The sequence below is a fragment of the Lygodium microphyllum genome, chromosome 25 (assembly GCF_053477565.2).
Source record: "Lygodium microphyllum isolate KBCC chromosome 25, Lygodium_microphyllum_v1.1.10, whole genome shotgun sequence".
Lineage (NCBI taxonomy): Eukaryota > Viridiplantae > Streptophyta > Polypodiopsida > Schizaeales > Lygodiaceae > Lygodium > Lygodium microphyllum.
The window spans coordinates 27,175,469-27,199,131 of NC_141159.1; positions in this window are offsets into that span (position 1 = coordinate 27,175,469).

The following is a 23,663-nucleotide window of genomic DNA, read 5'->3' on the forward strand; positions in this document are numbered from 1 at the left end:
CCAATTGCAATGCATGTCCAGGAGCTGATCACTGATACTTTTTTAAATTCTTTTCATGCTCTATGCATTTGGTGGTTGCTTAGTGCTCAAGCATTTAGCAAAACAGTATCGTGCATAAGTGCAAAACATTCTTTTAATGGTTTCCAACTACCGTTCGTGCTTCGTTGCATGGGCCTAGCACCGAGGTGCTCCTCGTGCTACTAAGCTCTTGATCTTAATTATCATCCGTCCTAAATGCTATGCATAGAAATCAGCAACTTTCCCATCATCTCACACGGCATTTAGACATATTTCAACTTCTCTACCCTTCCCCGTTTAAATATTGCATCGTTGGATAGGTTTATAGGGTATTTTGACATCATTTTATGTGAAAAAACTAGAAAAAGACACACTAGAACAAGAAGGCGGGGTTGAACTGAGGCAAATCCTCATGCTTCAGTCCCCACAAACATTCACAAACATTGTTATTATTTATCCTTATTTTTCGGAACCCAAAATGCATTTTTCCCCTATTTTTTAGGATTTTTTCACCATTTTCTTGTATTTTTCCTTATTTTTATGCATTATTTAATTACTAAAAATTCAAAACAGGTTATGGGCTGTGGCCCTTAGTTCCTTCTTGTAGAAAAATGAAAGTTTAGTTGATGTTCCTATTTACTTCCCCATTTTTATGCCAAAAACTCTCATTTTCCCTTGTTTTTCATGTTTTACGTGTTTTAGCATATTATTTTGAACCACAAGATGCATATTTTTCTGGTTTTTTTATTATGACCAGCAAGAACTCATAGAAAATAGCAACATGAACAGTTTTTATCCCACATGAACAACATTTCATCAAACAAAAGCCATAAAAGCTCAAATTTCCTTTGAAAATTTTAAATTACCGCTTATTTGCGTGTTTCGGGTTTCATGTCCATGGCTGTAGATTTGGAAATCAGCAGCACTTCATGTCCAGCACAATCACCAATCACCATTTCCAGCCCGTGGAGCAATCCGATCCATGCCGGACAAGCCTCCACCATTCTTTCTTCTTCCTTCTTCTCCCCACATGAACTTGCCTTTAGAAGAGAGAGAGGGAGGAGAGAGAAAGACTGAAATCAGAATTCTTCATAGAGACCACCATTTCTCGGGCGAGAGGCGGCAATAGGGTCCACAGACAGAGGGGAATGAAGCCCCATAATCCATTGGGGGGGTTGTTTGCAGCAGCCATGATGCCCTCTCTCCATCCATGGCGAAAAAAATGGCGCCCTCTGTTGATCACGTTTTTTCATGCCTCTTCATTCTCTCTCCACGTTTTTTGCTTCATAAGGTGCATAACTTTTTTGGGGGGGGTCCAAACTCAAAAGGCATGCTCAAATTTGGCCTCCCAAGTGTCCACCTTTTCATATCTTGACCGTTTCCTTGGCCATTTCCCCGTCCGGACTCCGAATTGAGCTCTGAAAAATCTTGGGCGTCCGGCTTAGCATCCCGCATTGGCCAGTAGCTCGTGTCAACCCGCACGACCGTCTGAAAAATTATGAAAAATCAACAAGTGTCGCTCGGGCGCCTTTAAAGCACTTTGACGCTTAAAATCGTCCTAGATCGAGCTGCCGCCTTTGACATTGAATATTTTTCCCTTGATATTCATAATTTTTAGCTATTTTTAAGCACTTCCCGTCTCCTAAATTCCGCTCTCAATGGACCGTGGAGAGAGAGAAGAATCCCACCCTATGGGAAATCAAGAAAGCAGAATTTTAGCAAGATAAAGTTTTTGAAGTGCCCAAGGCTATGAAGGGCTATGAGTGCCAACCCACATGGAGGAGGAAATTTTTTTATGTGAACATGGATGCCTAGATGGCTTTTTGTAACACCCTACCCCCTTCGAATGAGATAATCCAACCTTCATGCCATATCCGAGAAGGGTAGGATTGGATTTTAATTCAAGCATCCATGGCCAGTACGACTTTCCATGGATCTATAACGTCAATGCTACTAAACCCGAAGAGGCCCTCGTTTTCACTCTAGAGGACCTATATGATTCAATAGTCTGTCTTGTCAATGAATTCTTTTTCTACCCCGATCCCACCTTCATCACGACTTGTAATTATCTTAGACTACTTAGGATACTACTTAGACATGATCCTATGCCACAAGAGCATCGCCTTACACCCCTCTTTTTTAATCCCAATGGAATAGATAGCTGCGCCATGGCAAGTTTGACGATACAAGCTCCTCTACTTCCTTCATTTTGCTTAGCCCTCCTGGAAGATATGAATGATAGCTGCTTCACATGCTGCAATCATCCATTTCTTTCCACCACCACTCTCCAAGTACACCTGAACCTGAGAGGGTACATGCAGAGCTAGAAATTCCTTAGTAAATCTCGTAAGTCCCCCAATTCCACCCTCTCCCAACACGGATGAAAAACATTAGTCCCATTCCTTGTTATGACTATGTAATTCCCAAAAAAAAAGAAAGAAAGAAGTGACTAAAATGAAAAGAAAAGGAAATCATAAGAAAAAGTAATTATCTCCACATTGGCCAGAGTCACTGCACCTAGGGATCCTCAAGTTAGGTGCGTCCGATGGCCTCGGTAGGCCGGTTCCATCCCTGGTTCCATCCCTAATCCCCCTGCCCAGTTTGCTTCCCCACTTCATGCTTAGGGAACCTCAAGGGGCAGGACTTCCAAAGCATGTCCCCTAAACTACACCCACCGCATCTCCGATGGCAACCTTAGAAAAAACATAGGGGAGCTCCGAATATTTTAGGGAGGTCCTCTCAAGGATAAAGGATGCTCTCTCAAGGACGAAAGAAATCACCAGATATTCTAGCAAGGCTCTCTCATGGATGATGGAGAGCCTCCGAAGGCTCTCACAAGGAAAGCATGAAGTGCAATGTAATTCATTTTATAAGAATGTCGGGTTTTCTCCTATGCAAGTGGTAAAGTCTACATGGACATAAATGAAGAGATAAGGCAACTTGAAGGGAATAAGGAAAATCCATGTTAAGCTCACATCATAGCAACCTCGGAGGGCACAAGGAGGCATCCGTCCAACACCATTGTCAATTTCAAAAACGGATTTGTCCATCCACTATTCTCTAAGAAGGATCTGTCCAACATGATCTTCAATTTCAAGGGATAGATCCACTCAAGGTGAGTATCAGGGAGGGACCTGCCCCAACTATATCTTCAATTTCAAGGGCTGATCCATCCAATATCGTCCCCCACAAAGGCTTGTATACAAACTCAAAAAAGCCATTTGGCTACACCTATTCCACCTTCCAAATAATACCCATCAGTTCCATGGGGCTAGCATTAGGCTAGGAGGGGGGTAATGTTAACTGCAGCACAAGAAAAAGTGAAAAAAAGTGGAAAAGTGCAAGTCAGGACCTAAAAGAGGAAGCCTAGAAGGAAATCAAACACAATGGAAGAAGCAAGAAGGGAAATGGTTGAAAGTGCAAGAGCGGCCTCAAAAGCTAAGGAAAAGGTAAAAACACATTTTTAAATGTGAGGCGCCTCCAAAAAAATTTGTAAAAGAGTGCTAGGCTCCCTCCTATGCAAATTGTAAAAGTAGATGGGTGGTTGAAAGGAAGCTAGGAAGATAGAAGGACAATAGGAAAGAGGATCTAGGCCACAACCGACCATGTAAAAAAGGGGATAAGGGGATGACAGCCCAAAAGGGATTAACCAACCATGTAAAAAAGGGGATACTAGGATGAACGCCCAAAAGGGATTTAGGGTTTTGTATATAAAGTCAAAAAGTGAATGAGAAGCTCATTCTTTGGTGTGTGGCAAAGTGGACTCATCTTCTTCCCTTCATCTCTTCTCTTCTTGTTTGCTTGTGTGTGCTTGAGAGAGGGAGTGTGAGAGTGTGAGGCAGTGAGGGTGAGGGATCTTGGAGGTGAAGCTCTCCATCATCTCCTCTCTTCTTCTCTTCTCTTTTCTTCTCTTGTCTCACGTGCAGCTATGGAAGATGCAGCTTGGAGATGGAGGCTTGAGGCTTGAGGATGCTTGAGCTTGCATCTCAAATCGTGGAGCTACCGGTGTGCTTGAGGGAGGAGGAAACTCATTTGGGAATCAAGGTAAGCACACTACACCCCAGTATGATTGAAGGTGTGTTGGCTGGGTGAGAGATAGCCATAGGTGTTCGCTTGAAATGCTTGAACAATAAGTGGTCTGTGGGTCTTGGCGGTTGCATGAGGCCGTGCCTCTACAAGCCTTGTCTTGATTCTCCCAAAACAACATTGACAATTGGAGTTGAGGACTATCTCCATTTTTTACATCGAATGTGGCCATCTTAAGAGAAAGGATTTCTTCATGTGACAAATTTGTCCCCCTAGTAATATGCCAAACAAAAGGCAACATGGGAACATGTTAAACTTGTTTTTCAACATCCCAAGTGTATTCTACATTATTATTAAAAAACCAAAAACATTGATAGATCAACTTACCTTGAAATTTTCTCTCACACCAAAAGCAAGGTGCAACCAGACCTAGGGACTTACTATCTATTGAATGTGTGCATATCTTTTTATTCACCATCCTAAAACATTTCCTTTTGGAATGCAAAGGTATTCTATGTAGAGCCCATAATCTCCTATGCACATCCTCCTTTGTGACAACTACAAGTTGGTTGTCATCATTCCCACCATCGAATGCCTACTCCACCAAATCAGTGGTTGCAGTTTCACATGGAGTGGAGTTGAATTTTATTTTGTGATGTCAACCTTTAGACATCTTCTCCCTAGACAACATAGCTTGAATTATGGAAACTATAAGCATTTGTGCTTTTTCTTTTCCTTTGTATTGTTTCTCTATTTTCATTTAGAATCGGCTCACCATAGAAAGGATTGTGTACCATTGCACTTTAGACCACACATACAACACATGCTAGGGATGAAGTACTTCTAGCAAGCATCCATGCTCAAGGAGATGACCCATTACAAATAAGGAATAGAAGAATAAGGCAAATAGTATTAAAAAGAAGCAGATAGTTACTTACTCTTATGAAGATGTCCCTTGTGTGAGCCCAACTCTTGGCTGCTTTAGGTGAAGGGGGGAGGGGGGAATTGCATCTAGCTTTCTCACAAGTATCATTTGTCATGAGACTTGTAGTGAAAAAAAGGGGGTGGTATTGATGCCTACAAGTCAATAGAAACAACCAACCATATAGATAGAGTCTAAGCCTCATCTAAGAACTCCCTATAAGCAACACATGACCCAAAAACATGGATTATGTTGCCTTCATCCATAATGTGGGGTCTAGGAATTAATATGAATCTTCTACCTCTTCTCGTTCTGTAATCAACATTTTAACAAATTTACTGTAGACATAGTCTCTTAACACTTGGCCTCGAGTAAATCATATTCCATCTATAGGAAAAACATGAAAATGTCAAGCCAATATATGCCTGTGATGATCCTAGAAAATGGTACCAATAGATTAAAAGACATATTTTAGCTATAATAAAGCTACCAAAAAATAAAGCAAATACATCTTAAGTTTATTGGATTTACACCAAAGCACAACAATCTAGAATTTCAAAGATGAAGTTTCTAAACTTGGCACATAGAGATCATAACTTGATAGCAAAAAAGTAGCAATGGTTTTGAAACCTATTTGAGCTACAAAAACATACCAAACAGTACCAAACACTATAAAAAAGTACAAATGGATCCCAAATAGTTTAAAAAGTACCAAACAATATAACTTGCCAAGGTTGACTACAAAAAGTACATATAGACAGTAATATATAATGTACCAACAGAGAGTAAGATTAAAAAATATGCCAAAATGATGTTCATATAGAAACATAAAACAATGTACTTTGAACACTACAAAAATTCCATAAATAATACAAAAATGTTGAAAAGTATGAAATAGTAATTTAAAAATGTTTTTCAAAAAGAACCAACTTATATGTCTTTAGGATATAAATTCCCAAAGGTTCACCACAATAAGTACAAATAGACATAATAACATGGTACCAAAAGATCCATGATAAAATATACCATAATGTCTTAAAATTTACCAAAATATATCAAAAGTTAAAAAATATTCATTGATGAGTGTACAATAATGTACCAAAATGTATAGAGGATATCAAAAGGTTCCAAAATTTTCATTAGAAAGTGTCCCAGAATGTACCACAAGCTACCAAAATCATGTTCATTTTATGACATGCAAAATTTATCAAAATGGTCCAAGTTTTGTTAAAATGCACCTAAATAAAAACAACACTAGGCCAATTGAGTACAATAGCTATCAAAGGAAAAAGATGTTAAAAGGTAAGACAAAAGTCCTTATTCAGCTTCCACCAACTAGGCAAGAAGCTACAAATCCTCACTAATTCCAAGTCAACATAGCATACACTTCAACATATTTAGATTGGCCTACACTTATTTTAGCTCTTCAGCATCAAGCAAAACTTGTTTAGCTTTTTGAGGTGTTGCTCAAACATGATAATGTCATCCCTAATTCTCTTGGCTACAACATTGGAGCCCTCAACCCTTAGCAAGCTCTCCTTGTTTTGGAGAGTTGCTCTCACTTTGTATACCTTGCTCAACTGTATACAGTTTGTGGGAACCCTATCAATAATGCCCTAAAAATAAAAAATATAATCCACTTCAAAAGGTCCAAACTTCACAACATTATTCTCTTTAGTGCAAACCCTACTTGCACCCCATGTGTAGTTGGTTTGTTGACCCAGTTGAGCTACCCTAAAATATGATATTTTCCCTCCAATCCAACTTCCTTTCTAGCCCTCCAAGCTTGCTTTTCCACATGTTTATCAAATTTTCCCTAAACTTTTCCATGAAATATTAGGTGTTGATGGGCCTTATGTTGCAGCACTAGACCTCTCAAATACGTAGCACCTAGCAAACTTTGTCGTGATCTCCCCACATGATGAGGGAGCTTCATCGTCTCACAATATCACCATGAACCAAGTCTTGAGAGCAACCTCCCCTCAAGGTTTAGGTCATATTCTAGGGATAGTTTTAACCCACCACATGTTTCTTTTGTTGTGCTTTTTAATATGATTTTTTCATGACACATCTCTCTATGTATAATTTTTGTAAGACCCTTTAATTTTTTCTTCTTCAGTAATTATTAAATATAGCAATTAGAATTGTTTTCAGGTCACATCCTGCTATGGTAATTTTTGTAGGCCCTTTCAATTTGTACTTTTATAAATATTTAAATAAAAATAATCATGTATGATTATCATGACTTGTTGAAATGTCTATATCTCTTTATGTATACTCTTTGTAAGATCCTTCAACTTGTCCTCCTTCAATATCTAGTAAATGTGGCATTTAGAGTCATTTTCATGACACATCTCTCTATGGATAATTTTTATAAATGTGCTGCCCTCTTTGAGAGTGGAGTAGCAGGACTTAAGCACTTTCAAAAGGACCAATTCCCCTTCCTGGGATTTGAAATGCCTTCTTTTCTCATCAACATAAAGTTTCATGTGTGTTTGGGCCTTTTGAAGGTTCACTTTACATTGCTGAAGTAAGGCTTGCATGCGATCTAACTCAACCTGACTTTGGAGGTTTATCTTATCATTAAATAAGACTATGGGGAGGGGAACCTTATACTCATATAAAACCTCAAAAGGGGAAACTCCAATGCTGGAGTGTGTGGAGTTATTATATGCAAACTCAGCCAAGTGGAGCCACTATCCCAACTCTGTTGTACATCATGGAAAAAGTGCCTCAAATATGTCTCAAGCCATTTGTTCACTCTTTCAGTCTAGGCCATTAGTTTGAGGGTGTTATGCAATGGATGGAGCAAGCTTGGTCCCCATGGATGTGAAAACTGTTTGCCAGAAGTTTCTTATAAGCTTTGCATCACGATCATATATTATGACTTGTGGTAAGCCATGCAACTTAAAGAAATTTTCCATAAATTAAGTGGCCACGTGAGAGGCAATGTATTGGGTCTTAGTGGGGATAAAGTGGGCAGCTTTGGTGAGGCGATGAACTACCACATAGATACTATTTTCATACTACTCCACCCTTTTTTGGTCGCGAGAAGGCCAGTGATGAAGTCCATAGTGATATGAGTCCATTTCCCTTCAGGGATAGGGAGGGGTTGCAGGAGGCCAACATGCCTGAGTGTATTGTCTTGTTTTGTTAGCATGGAGCACATTTGGTCACAAAGTCCTTGACATCCCTCTATAAGCCTTTCCAATGAAATATCTTGGCAATCCTATCATATGTTTTAAAAACACCCAACTGACCAGCAATGGGACAAGAATGCATCTCTTCCATGATCTTCTATGTGAAGGGGGAAGTGTGTGGGATGACAATCTTGCCATGGGACCAAATAAGGCCATGCTTGAGCTGATATTAGGATTTTTTAGCCATGACCCCATGCTATAATTTCTGGAATATGTGGCTGAAGTGATCATCTAATAAGTAAGCCTCTTGAAGCTCTTCAACCCAATCACTATGCAATTCTAAGATAGACAATACTCTGCATGCCCACATCCGAGAGAGTGAATCAACCACGATATTATCCTTGCCCCGAGTGTGCAAAATGTAAAATTCATAGTTTTGTAAGGTTGCCACCCATCGCCTTTGCTTAGGAGTCAAAGTGGACTGAGTCAAGAAGTACTGGAGGACTCGGTGGCTGCTTTTTACTTGGAAGCAATTGCCATACAAATAGTGGTGCCATTTCTTGATGGCATGGAGGATGGCCAACATCTCATAGTGCTTAATAAAGCATCTATAGAATGAAGAGAGACCAAGGAAGCCATGCAAAGAGGTGGCGGTGGAAGGAGCGGGCCAGTCCCTAATACATTGCACCTTATTTGGGTCAGCCTATATGCCATTTTTTCTCATAGTGTGTCCCAAGTACTCCACAGATGTCTGCATGAAGGTGCATTTTCTCTCCTTAGCAAAGATTCGATGCTCTCTCAATATGTTAAACACCCTTCTGACATGTGTCAAGTGCTCCTTGGATGACTTACTATAAATGAGGATGTCATCAAAGAAAACAAGCACAAACTTGAACAAAAAGGGTTGTAGGATTTTATTCATGAGGCTGTGAAATGAGGAAGAGGCATTAGTCAACCCAAAAGGCATCATTAGAAAATGATAAAGTCCACGATCAGTCCTGAAGGCTGTTTTGACCTCATCTCCCTCCCTCATATGAATCTAATAGTAGCCAGAGCGCAAGTTAATCTTAATGAAAAAGCATGCCCCTTTCAACTCTTCCAGCAAGTTGCCAACCCATGGGATAGGGTAGCGGTTCTTCACCATGATTTTGTTCAAATCTCTGTAGTCAATGCACATATGAAAGGAGCCATCTTTCTTCTTGACTAACAGGATAGGGGATGCATAGGGGGAAGAGCTTGGTTCAATGAAACCCATATCCAACAACTCCTTGACTTGGTTTGCAACCTCTTCATGCTCACACGCAGAGAGTTTGTAAGGGGGCTTGTTTACTGGCTTGGAATGGGGCTCTAAGTCAAGTGGGTGGTCCACTTGCCTCTTAGGGGGAAGGATTATAGGCATCTGAAATAGGTCACTGTACTCCTCAAGTAAGGCCTCAAAGCTGAATCATTGGATATTGCAGAGGGCTGACCGAAATTGTCCCTATTCAATTGCAAAACAAAGATTTATGAGCATTTCTTAAACTCACGTTTGAGTTGCTTTGCTATAATGAGCTGAAAATCAGCATGATCTTGAACTCCCTCTAGGCAGATGGGTTGTCCATGCATCATAAACTCCATGTAGAGCTGAGAGAAGTCCATAGTAATTTTTCCCAATTGTTTCAGCCAATCACAATCCAAGACAACATCAATGGGGCCCATATCTAGGGCAATTAGATCAACCAGTGCCACAAAATTTTCAGCCAAGCATAATGGTACTGCGGGATATACATGTGTGTTGATTTCTTCTTCTCCATTTGCTACTTGGACCTTCAAGGGGTGGCATAATTCCATAGGGGTGCATTTCAACTAATCAATGGTGGCCGATTTATTGACAAAATTGTGGGTGCTACCACTGTCCACAAGAATGAAGACATGCTTTCTAATGGTGCTGGAGCTTCGGGAACCCATCCAAGCGTCCAAGGAGATAGAGCAAAGGGAAGTGGTAGATGGGTGGGATGTTAGATCAAGTATCCATGATGGATCACCACCCACGTCAAAAGGAAACTCATCCTCCAGGTCATAGAACTACTCATGATCAACATCCTCCACAAGCTCGGCGTGGTTGATCATCCTCATCATTGTGCCAATCTTCCATGACATACATACTATGAACCTTGATCTTAGCTGTCTTGTACGAGCACTTGGAGGCATGATGAGTGCAGTGTACTTATTCCCACATTTAAAACATAGGCTCTTTTCCTTCCGTTCCTTTACAACATCTGAAGAAATGAAGCGTTGGCCATTGGATCCATGGAAAGGTGATGCAATGGACTGTTTATTTTCAGCATATTTATTCCCAACATTAGAGGCAAATGCTATCCCAAAAGTGCTCAATTTTCTTTCAACATGGAAGGTAGGGTAAGTGGGTACTTTGGGGTTGTTATTAGGCATAGAAGTGCCTTGGAAACCATCTTTATATGGGGCTGATTGTGAAGGGATGGGGGGTTGTCCAAAACATTGCTGAAAATGTTCATTCTTACAGTACTTTTGATGGGACCTAAAATGGGCCGGCACTGGCTATGGCACTAGCCGAGCCTCATGCATACAACAGACAACCCCACCACATGGCCTCACGGGCCAGGAGCGTCTAAGACTCACTTTGCACTAAATGCTTATGACGATTTTGCATTTGTATCCAATATGTAGTCCAATTTTTATCTTCCCTTCTCCTCAAAGGGAGATCCTATAACATATAGGCATAATCCCTCGCAATACACACATAGGGAAGCACCTCTCGACTGATTGTCACGGCTCCACTGCGACTTTCCTACACCTTTGGGATTAGCCCCAGGATGCATCGCTAACACATATAACATTCGCACAAACTCTACTCTTTCATAATTCAATGTTCCAGGAGATCCTGATTTGCCTCACAAAACTTTTCCCAATGGAAGTGCCCATCTAACCTACGACTTAGGTTTCCTGTCCTCTCAGCGTTGGTTAAAGTTTATGAATCAATTGCAATGCATTCCAAGAGCTACCATGTGGCATGATTGATGCAAGGTGTATGACAATTGTGCACAACCATTTTATGATTAAAAACCAGTCATTTGAGGTGCGAAAAATAGCCCTTTCATGAATTTTAACTAAGCGTTACGTGCTGCGCTGCTTTAGGGACTAGCACCGGAACTTCCATGCTACTAGTCGCCTATATTAATTTATGGAACAATCCCTAAATGCTATGCACAAAGAGGAAAATCAAAATTTGTATCTTTCCCCCTCAACGTTTCATATCATGGGCATTTTTGTGGCTAAGCTCTTTGTTAAGAGCTTTTAAACTCTAATCAAGTTATCTAGTTCATGCATCTTGCATTCACACTTTCGGCAAATGGATTTTTCAGTTTTGAGGGGGCAAACGACATTGGAATCAAGATCCGTCTGGACAGATGGCTCCATGGTGTCGAAATCTACAAAGCTCGGCCCCATTATGCTCTTCTCAACTTCTGGATCCAGTAGCTGCTTCACAATCCCAAACCTTGCGGGGATTAAATGGGGGATCAAACGACCTGGAAATCGAGATCTGACACTTGCGTTGGATTCGTGGCGTCGTTTTGCATCTAGGAAACTCCAATTTGGCCATTTGCCATCATTTTATTTTTCATGAAAATTAGCACTAGCGCTTTAGGGACTTGCCACTTAAAATCATCCTGATTGCCACCGTCGCCTTCGACGAAGTCTATTTTTCCCCTAATATTCGTAATTTTTGGCTATTTTTAAGCACTTCTCGATATCAAAAATCATATGTCATTGGCGACCAGGGGATAGGGTGACTCAGCCTGTCGAATCCAACGAATAGATCTGCACATAAACACCAAAAAGGAGGATCAAGATGATACAAAATAGATATACAACAAAACACATCACAGCTCATACCCTACCCCTTGACAAAACCAAGGCATGAAATCCATGAGGAGTAGGCCCAGCATAATCTGATAGAAGGCCCGAAGCTAGTCACTAACCAACTGCTCCAACACAACCAAGCTAAAAAGAACAAGCAAAGAGGTCATCCTAAGTGGTGGTCTGAACTACCTACCTAACTAAGGACAACTCAACTAGGAGCTCCTCCTAGGCGAGAACTCCTATAGCCTAGGCGATCAAGAAATATATTATTTTAGCACATTTCTTCTTAGGTTTTTATTTTTCCATACTCGGGTGTGTAAAAAGGAGAGAGCTGAGCGTAGTGACCCAAGGAGAAGAGAGCATCAGCCTTAGGTCCTGTCTCGGTACCCAAAAACCTGCCAAGCCCTTCCAATGCGATACTTAATCCTTTTCTAATGCTCACTTTTATTTTCGCTCCAACCTTCTTTTATTTTCTTTATTTTATGGCAAGATGTCACCCCAAGGAAGACAAGGTATTGGCCCCGAATCTTAGCTCATCCCCAGGAACCTACCAGGCCTTCGTAAGGCAATAAACAACAGCTCAAGGATTTTTCTTTCTTTTCTTTTCTATTTTTATAGGGGGTTAAAACCCCTTTTTACACACCTCCGTATATTCATATATTGTCTTTCAGATATTTAGAGTTTGCCTTCTTTTTTAGCATTATCATTTTTTTTCCTAGCAGGCTTCTCTAACTGCCTTACAACTAGCAAGAACTCCTAGAACAGCCGCCTAGTAGGTGAGCAGAATAGGGTCACTAGAACTCCCATCTAAAATAGGTCTTTCAATGCCTGACAATGCCTTGTAGGAGGCAATAACTACTCAGACCTCCCCCAATAGACATACCTAACCTAAACCTAGGACTTCATGCCTTGATTGCCGGTCCCCAACAACCAAAAGAAAGTAAACCTTACACGCACATATATCATTGATTGCTTAAGGGAAAAAACTAGAAAATGGGACGAAACCACCTTAAATGACCACAAGAAGCTTCTTCGCAACAAAGGCTCCCTCCAGTGACTTCGTTAACCTGTATGGTGCAATCACTAAAATAACAAAGCATTAAAGGTACCTGCACAAAACAGAGATAGGGTCCTCCTAGCCTAAAGAAATCAGACATTAACCACTTAAAGCTACTAGCTCTCTTGGCTTAAAATGGATAGTTCATTCTAATCCATACAATATATGATCTCCTTGGCATATACAACACATCCTATCAAACTAATCAGGATAGCATAAAATAGGAGGACTAGCCTCATGCTACTCATGTGAGTCAGCCAAAAGCTTGATCTATGCTCTTTGTAGGTCCACTAGCCCAAGCCTTTCTACTGATATCTCAGTAATAACGGCCATCTCTTCTTGGGTACTATGAGCTGAATGAATGACATCATTAGGTAGATATATCTCATCCCCTTGGTCGCCATTCAAACGGATCGCTTGTCCCAACTTTCCAGTAACTCCTTCTACAGGGAGAATCATGGATTTATGATCATTCAACTCTTCTCTAATTGGACCATTCCATATATCAATGATATGATCCAAACTAGACAGAGCTTCAAGCCTAGACCCATCACATAGATGCATCTCAGGGTGGTGGTCCCTATTGTCAGATGTTGCATTATGGCCTTTAGTCGCATCCTCTTGGGAATCCATCAAAGCATGTCCACATGCGATTCCTGGCCCTTCATCTAACACACCAATAGTATTTCTAGGGGTTTTGGGCCTCCAAATCCATCTCATATTCCTTTTCATATTCTTAGACTGCCTCATCTGCCCACATTGGTCCAATGGACTTACTGTGGATTTATCACCATTACCAGATGCCCTCACAGCCTTATGGCTTCTATTTAGTATAGGTGGATCTTTGGCATGCTGTATCTTCTCTACACGAGATGTCTTTACTAGCCTTTGTCCACTCTGCAACAACTGCTTAGCCATAGGAACCATGCTTTTACTAAAAGGAATATCATCTACTCGAAAGCATGATTCATCTATAAATTGGAAAGGTCTCTCGAGAGCCTTACTAGGAACAAAACTAGAACCACTAATAGAATGCTCATCTAAGCTTGTAGACCTAATGGTTCTATCGATTCCACTGTCACAACTACCTCTCATGGAAGTGTTGCAAGCCTTGATGGGGCTTACTGGGCTTGGAATCTTTATATCCCCAGGGGGTATATTATCCCTACTATTTCCATTTTCTGCTTGGAGATTTTGGCTACCAAGGTTCCTCTCATAGGCTGTCTTGGTATCAACAAGTGAGCTATCACCTTGTAGAAATGGTTGGAAGCTAGGATGCACTTGTACTGAGCGGGGAAAACTCCAAAAGTTTTCCCAACATCTCTGAATATGTCCCTCATAATCAATGGCATTGCATCTTTGCTTCCCTTAACAACTTAGGATTCCGCGGTCCCACTTGGATTTGCATGTTAATCTCTAAGTCACTCAAAAAGAGCTCACATAGCACATCACCTGACAATGCAGTAGCTCTTCTTGGCCAAAGCCTTAGAATATCATCAAAGACTCTAGCGTATTCTTTAACAAAAGGATATGACTCTTGCCTAATCTGCATCAGCTGCCCTAAAACTTGGGTCATAGGCACCTTCTTCTCATATTCATCCAAAAATCGATCACTCAACTCCTCAAAGGATTTAATAGACCCCCTTGGGAGGCTCCGGTACCATTTTCTAGCCTCTCCCTTTAGGGTACTTGAAAATACAATCATTCGATGAATATCATTGAGCCCACTTGCAAGGCAAGTTAGGCCGTATTCTCTTAAATGTACCATCAGATCCTCATTAACTAGCCCATGAAACACTGGGAGATCCCTATAAGGAGGAGGGAATTTAGTCCTCTCCTTCGAGATCAACACTGGGCCATTAAAATCCTCATATTCATGACCTAACTCTAGTGTCTTGGGGTCTCCGCCCTCTTCCATTTCCACTTTAGTGGTGTAGGAGATCAATATTATCCTTAATGTCCTTTTCTGCCAACTCATAAAGTGGTCTAGGGAGACCTATAGCTCTTAGCATGTTATTCTGATCCTTTCTTAGAGGATCTTCCATATCTTGCCCCTTCCTCGGAAGTTCCATGATGATGGCTTTATCTAGGAGCTTTTGCCCCTCATCAAAAGCAAACTTATCCTTAGCACTTAGGACCTAGAGACCGTGTCTTTTAAGCAAAGATTTTCCCTTTACATCTAGGGCTTCTAACATCCTTGTGATACTTAAAATTTTGGCATGATGCCCCACCACATGGGATGTTTCAGCCATAACTGCACTCCACTGTGTGTGCCGAGTTTTTCCCATGGCACTACAGCTTTAGCATAATCACTTGTTGATGCAATGACCGCTATAGCTTCCAACATACTTGTTCCCCATGCCCTCTAGGTTGATGGATGGTTATACATGATTTCTCTTGGGTAGAGACCACACCAAGGCAAACCTCGGCCCATGCCATTGCATTAGAGGATGGGGTAACCACTAATTGCTTACTCTTCTCATCACCTAAATTATCTTCTGTAGAGGACTCATGCTCTACATAACTAACTAAGTCCATCAGTAAATTTTGTATAGGGAAAGCCAAGGTTTTCCATTCTTGAATAAACCCCATTTTATGGTTAGCTTAGCATATTCCTAATGGAAAGTATAAACTTAGGTCCCTTTACAACCTAGATTCGGAGACCGCCACTTATAGGCAGCTCCTGACAGACGCACCACTGATGGGACCTAAAATGGGTCGGCACTGGCTAAGGCACTAGCCAGGCCTCATGCATACGATAGACAACCCCACCACATGGCCTCGCAGGCCAGGAGCGTCTAAGACTCACTTTGCACTAAATGATTATGACGATTTTGCATTTGTATCCAATATGTAGTCCAACGTTCATCTTCCCTTCTCCTTAAAGGGAGATCCCATAACATATAGGCATATGCCTCATAATACACACATAGAGAAGCACCTCTCAGTTGATTGCCGTGGCTCCATTGCGACTCTCCTACACCTCGGGGATTAGCCCCAAGATGCGTCGCTAACACATATACCATTCGCAAAAACTCCACTCTTTCATAATTCAGCGTTCTAGGAGATCTTGTTTTGCCTTACAAAACTTTTCCCAATGAAAGCGTCCGTCTAACCTACGACTTAGGTTTCCTGTCCTCTCAGCATTGGCCAAAGTTTATCAATCAATTGCAATGCATTCTAGGAGATACCATGTGGCATGCTTGATGCAAGGTGTATGATAATTGTGCATAACCATTTTATGATTAAAAACCAGCCATGTGAGGTGCGAAAAACAGCCCTTTCATCAATCTTAACTAAGTGTTACGTATTGCGCTGCTTTAGGGACTAGCACCGGAACTTCCGTGCTGCTAGTCACCTATATTTAATTATGGAACGATCCCTAAATGCTATGCACAAAGAGGGAAATCAGAATTTGTATCTTTTTAGCAATTAAATCATTGCACAAAATTCATCCCCCCCTTACCGTTTAGGTGTTGCTACGGTGCATAGGTATAAATGCTTGTTTTGTATCATTTTTGTATGTAAAAAATAATAAACACAGACTATAACACAAAAGACAAGGCCAAAGTGAGGCTTAACCCCATGCTTTAACCTCACCAAACATTCACGCACATAAATCTTATTTTTCCATATTTTTTGAGCGCAAAAATCCTAATTTTCTCTATTTTTTACTATTTTTTCCTATTTATTATTCATAAAAAATAGGTATTTTCAGATTTATTTGTATTGGCTTATTATTTGGACTGAAACTTAACATTTTCTCTAAATTTTTTCCATTTCCACTCATTTTTCTTCCACTCAAAATCGAAAACAACCACTAATTTTCATTAAATATGACATTTTGCGGGTTTCAAAGAATTAATAATGACTCTAAATCATTACGGGTTCTGTATTTCTATAGTTAGAGGCCTCAAACATGATGCAAACAAGGTTCAAACAAAAATTTATTGCACATGAACAACATTTGGACCATGAAACAACAAAAACAATCAAAATTCTTTATAAAATTGGAGCATATCGCATGTCTTGTGTGTTGCAGGTTTTTTAATAATTATTCTGGGCATCCCACAGACCGACCAGCAACCATTCTTCAGTGTTGAACCTCTTTTCTCAGCCTCCTCTTTATCTTGAAGCAATCCAATCACAGTCGGACAAGCATTCTTCAGCCCCTCTTCTTCTTGATTTCTTGCACATGAATAGCCTCTATGCAGGAGAGAGAGGGAGGTGAGAAAAAGACTAATTTTTAATCTCTTGATTTAGTGCATCATTTCTTGATATGTTTGTGGCAATGGAGGGTGAAGGATAGAAGCATTCGAGGCCCAAGAGCACTCCTCTTTATTCCTCTGATAAGAAATTCATAATGAGGGGAGAAAAGGGGCACAAAAAACTGACACCCCCCCTCAACATTTCATATCGTGGGCATTTTTGTGGCTAAGCTCTTTGTTAAGAGCTTTTAAACTCTAATCAAGTTATCTAGTTTATGCATCTTGCATTCACACTTCCCGAAAATGGATTTTTCAGTTTTGAGGGGACAAACGACATCGGAATCGAGATCCCTCTAGATGGGTGGCTCTGTGGTGTCGAAATCTACAAAGCTGGGCCCTGTCACGCTCTTTTTGGCTTTTGGATCCAATAGCTGCTTCACAACCCTAAACCTTGTGGGGATTAAATGGGGGATCAAGCGACCTCGAAATCAAGATCTGACACTTGCATTAGATTCCTGAGGTCATTTTGCATCTAGGAAAACTCCAGCTTGGCCATCCGCTATCATTTTATTTTCCATGAACATTAGCACTAGCGCTTTAGGGGCTTGCTGCTTAAAATCGTCCTGATTGCCAGTGCCGCCTTCGACAAAGTCTATTTTTCCCCTGATATTCGTAAGTTTTGGCTATTTTAAAGCACTTCTCGGCATCAAAAATCATCTGCCAACTTTCTTGCATATCTCTCTGCTAGTTCAATTGCATTAAACAATGTTGTAGTTTTTGGGCTATGACATCTGTCGATAGGCTTGGTTCCAACCCGTACAAATACTTGTGAAATTTAGGATCATCGCTAATGCTCTCCACATACATGGTCAAGTTCATGAATTGATTTGTATACTCATGTACAGTGAGGTTACGTTGGTCAAGAGTGTATCACCTTCTTGCCAACCGCTCTTTTTCCATAGGAGACACAAACACTTGGACCATATGCATTTTAAAATCTTTCTAATCAATAAACTGATGATTCTCATGATTTATATAGTGCCACCATGTGTGGGCAAATCCTTCCAAGTGGAGAGAAGGAAACAATATTTTCTGATCATTAGTGCAGGGGTAGATATTGAAGTAGGACTCCAACTTGTACGTTCATTCCTCCAAAGAAGGTGAGGGAGATTGCCCACCATTGTACTTCGTTAGGATGATCTTGTCACACAGATCATGAGGGCCATGCTGTCCATGAAACCCTTACTGCCCATACATCCCGTAGTGGCCATACCTCGAGGGGTTCACTATATATATATTCTCTATATAACATGTGTTCATGATCTATTTATAAATATCCTAATCTATGAATTTTTCTTGAATAAAACACAACCCTTTTCTATTTAATCTATAAGTAACCCCTTTATATGACACCCTTATGTATATAAAAAATGTATAAAAATGGTGTTTTAAAAACCCCTTATTTTGAACTCACGTTATATATACATATATTCATGAGTGACCCCCCCGAGGGCCATACATACCTTGATGTCCATACATCCCATGTGGTGTATTTATCCCATGTTGTCCATTATAGCCAAGCTGCCCATGATTGCCATGTTGGCCATTGGTACAATATTGTCCATATTGTGGCTGATTCATATAGGGTGCATGGGGGCTCCTAGGAAGAGTGGGGGAATTTTGACCAAGGGTGGGAGAGGGCCTCAGTGGGGTGTTGGCTACATGGTTAATGGGAGAGTTCAATAGGGGCTCATCATGCGCATGAGAGGGTTCACCAATCTCATAAGTAGAAGGGGGATTTCCCTTAGCACCAAGTATACCCTGTGGACCATGCAATGGCTCCTGCTGTGGAGGACGTCTAGATTCATGCCTAGAGTAATTGACTTTCCCTTGGGATGAAGCAGTAGTTAATTGAGCAATAAGAGTAGTGAGCTGCTCCAAGGTATGTTGAGTCCTCAAGTTTGAGAGGGCCATGTGCTCGATGGCTTTATCAAACTTGGACATCATTTAGAGGTGGTTGGTGACCATGTCATTATGCTGTTCCATGTAACGAAGCTCATGTTGACATAGGGTGTGATTGAATAGGGTGTATGGGTCCGTTTTGGGCATTTCCTCTTGTACATCACCATGATAATCTTGTGTCAAGCTTGGTTCATCATTCATGGAGGTCTGGGAGTCTCTAATATGCCTCTGGAGTTCCTCATGGGCCTTGATTTTGCCTTTCTAGGTGGCTAGCCATCTAGATGCAGTCCACTAGACCTACTATCAATAAATGGAGCGTAACTTTTTGTAGGAAACTCTGATTGGTGAGATTTTTGGTTCGAGTCGGAGGAGATAATGTCCTTTTTGAGATGAGCTATTAACCTTTGTGACATAAAATGATTAGAATTTTCTTCAATGGAATTACTATGCCCATCTTGGAGCATGTCCACAATGACCCTAGTGCACAAAAATGGGCATAACTTCCAAATTGTAGCTCCGATTGGGGAGATATTTTATTCAAATCGGAGGGGACAAAGATCTCTTTGAGGTGAGCTATAGGGTTTGCTCCAAGATTCAAAATAGAATTTCGTCTATAATAGGATCTTCGTGACTGTCTTGTAGGACTGTGATCGAAAGCACTACTTGTCTCTATTGCAAAAGCCTTATATGGATGGGACATATGTTGAGAGGCCTGATCAGCAATATGAATAGCATTGTGAGCATACCGAGCATTATCCCAAGCATCATTGCATACCCATCTACTTTGTCATCAATGCGTAAGTGAATTTATTGCCATACATCTCTTCTGATTGTATGCACTTCAAGTGTCATATATGGGTGCCATTAGCATTGAGAAGGTGTCCAAAGGAGATCATTGCATCACGGGAGGTGGTGATCATGGGGAAGTACCTGCACTTGCATTCAAGTATCGGGCTCCAGATCATTGGGAGGCATGCAAAGTTCCCCTCAGGCCAGGTTGTGCACCCCTTTAGGGTCTTAAGTGGTAAGGGGGGGTTTCCTCTCATTTTTCTTACCACCTCACTTGGCATCGGCCTTTTTTCTCAAGTTGGAGTATACATGGCAGAAATTTTTATTAAGCAGTCAGCATGAGATGCATTAGAAAGGATACATTGGGCCTTTTCATGAGATGCAAGAAATGAACAAGGTTTGGGTAGGGGTTACCTTGGTAGTCTAGTGACTCACTAGTTGCGACTTACCCAATTACAATGGCTATTACTCACTTTGAGGCTTATCCAAAGTCACAAGACAAGATGGGGGTTAATGTCAGCCAATACAATGAATTTCAGGACTAAATATGATGTATACATACAAGAGAGATTGAGATACTAAGCCTATTCAATCTTTAATCTCTCCAACAAGGGGATCAAGCTCAGCAAGTGGATAAGCATGAGAGATTAAGATCAGATGGTCATATCTCTTCAGTGCTTGGAGAAGATGGTTGCTCCTCATGATGCCCATTTTCTCCATCAAGCAAGCTCGATTGGTTAGAGCACTCCCATGGATGAAGGCTTCAACATTCTAATGCTTCCAATGATGACGATGGCTCCCATGCTTATTCTCGAGCTTGAGCTTCAAAGAAGGAAAGCTTGAAGTGAAGCTTTCATGGCTTCCCACACAACTCCCATGCATGTTGAGCTCCATGTCTTCAATCCGGGCAGGGAAAGGCAAAAGGGTTTGAAATATCTCCTGAAGGGCTGAGCTCCCAAATGTTGTGGGCTGAACTGAGGGTTGGGGTTGAGCTTCAATGGTCAGAGATAGCTTTAGTTGAAGGATCCATGGCTGCCCAAACTATCCCAAACTGTCTAGCTACTGTCCATCTTGCAAGTTGGTGCCCGGGGGCCAAGAGCGTCAAAAGGGAGGAGGTAGAAGTGTTGGGCAAGTGCCCTAGAGTGGCAAAGGGTAGTAGGGGGGCTGGGTTGGAGCTAAGGGAGGGTAGCTAGAGCAAGGAATATCAGTGCAAAATGCACCACAATTTGCAAGCTGTTCCCTGGGCTCTCTCCTAGGCTATGACCCTCCACAAGGGTATTGCACTTGGTCAGGGGCAAGAGGGGAAGAATCCTGGGGCTTCAATAGGGCACTCCCATGGCTACTTTAGAGAAAAGGAAGGGTTTTTCTCTAATGTGTTGCTATGGTAGTTTTCTTAAGAGGAGAAAGAAAGGGGTTGAAGCAAAAAGTAGCTGAGTTTTTTGTCCTCCTCTAACCCCGAAGACTCTAAACTTGGCCTAGACCTTAAATTTTGCATGAAAAGGAGGGATGACCTGCTGTTTTAACTATTTTAACTCCAGATATGTCGGAGTCTCTAGCCATAGCTCCTACTTGCTCCAAAAAGCTGAGATTAACTGTGGTCCTTCTTGCTATACCTGTACCTATGACCTAAGTAACTAGGGTTTTTGTGATTTGAAAAGGGAGAAAGGGAGAAAGTGAGCTCTAATACCACTTGTAATGAATGAAGCTGAGAGGAGAAGGGAGAAGAGCTAAAGAGAGAGAAGGAGAGCAAGAAGAAGAGAAAAGAAGAATAGAAGATGAGAGAGAGAGAGAGAGAAAAGAGGAGCGAAGGAAGGAGGAAGCCATGGAAGCTAGAGATGAAGGTGAAGAGTATGTTCTTGATAATAACTGGTTGCCCTAATCTAGGATTCTTACGCCTTATATACCCCGGTCAATGTGATTGGGTGTCTAACCCTAGTTTGTATGTATCTTGCTTGTTACACCATACAAGGCCATATGGCCTGCATCTTCCTCTGCTTCATGGTTTACTCCTTCTTTGGACCATGCCTCCTACTTGGAGACCATGGGAATATTTCTTCTTGCACTTAGCATACCCTCTAATGAGACAATGTCTATCACATCTCATAACATGGATAAGTGGGGGGGGGGCCATTGTGGAGGAAATTCAATTGATAATTTGAAGATGAGCTGATAGAGAAATGGGACCTAGAGCAAAGGAAGTTTGTGGTTGGGGATGGTAACCATCAATTGAAGACATGGATGAAGAGAATAAAGGATGGTAAGTTTGTTGTGGACTCCTTTTTTTAATAATTTGTTGTTAAGTTCATGGTAAGGTATTTGTCTAATTCTTTCTTGTTATGTTGATGTAGTATATACCAATGTTATTGTGAGGCATGTAAGGGTTTGCTATCAATTTATAAATGTAGACAAGAGAAAGGACGGAGAGCTCTTACTAGCTCTCGATTCCACCAATGTGTATGTTGAGTTTGATAACACTTTTATGTGTTGCTAAGATATAGCTTCATTGAAATTTTGTATAAAAAAATCAATTCACTTTAACATGTTGTATAAATGTTATTCTTTCTAATAGCATTCTAGTTTCACCCTCATTATCTCTCATAACCACTCACTCACTCATTTATTCTCACTCACTCACTCACTCTTATTCCTTGCCCATTCCCTCTTATTCACCCACTCACTCACTCATTCACTCTTAGGAGGTCTCTCTCACTAACTCTTTCTCATAACCCCTCACTTAGTCATTCTCATTTGCTCACTCACTTATTTATTCTCATCCACTCTCATTCTCTCTTATAAACTCTCACTCACTTATTCCCATAAACTCACTCCCTCATCTTCTCTCATAAACTCACCCTTTGACTCAATCACTCAATCTCTCTCATTTACCCACTCTTAAATGATAGTATGCACCATCTCCATCCCTTAATTTAATTAAGCATCACTTCTACTATTATTTGCATGTTTGTGTGGTTAATTTTTAATTTTTCATTTCTAGCATACAAAATCTTACCTCCATTGTCAAATAAAATACAACATATTGTGAGGATAAAAGAAATAATAGTAATCTCATTCAATCATACGCTCTCATTCACTCACTTGTTCATTCTCATTCTCTCTCATGCACCCACACACTCACTCATTCACTCTGATAAACTCTCTTTTACTTACTCTCTCTCATAACCCCTCACTCTTTCATTCCGATTCACTCATTCACTTATTCATTCTCACTCTCTCTCATAAACTCGTTCAAACTTATTCTCCCTCCTTCACCCATCCATTCACTCATTTTCTCTCATAAACTCTCATTCACCTACTCACCCATTCTCTCTCATCCACTGTCATAAATTCTCATTGACTTAATCATTCTTAGTAAATCCATAAGATAAGGCCTCGCTAGACTCATCTTTCTTTGCAATAGTAGTATTCACCATATCTATCTCCTAATTCTATTTAGCATCACCTCTATTATTGATGCCAAGAGGCATATTACACGGTAGATTCCATGCCACGGTGGATTCCTGAGGTTTTACGGTGGATTCCATAAAACTTTTATTACTGGGGCTCATACAAAAAGTGGATTCTTTGTGCAAGAAGTCGATGGGGACACCTATCCTTTTCGGGCGTTTTGTTAATTTAGTGTGTACATGGGTGATTCCATAGCG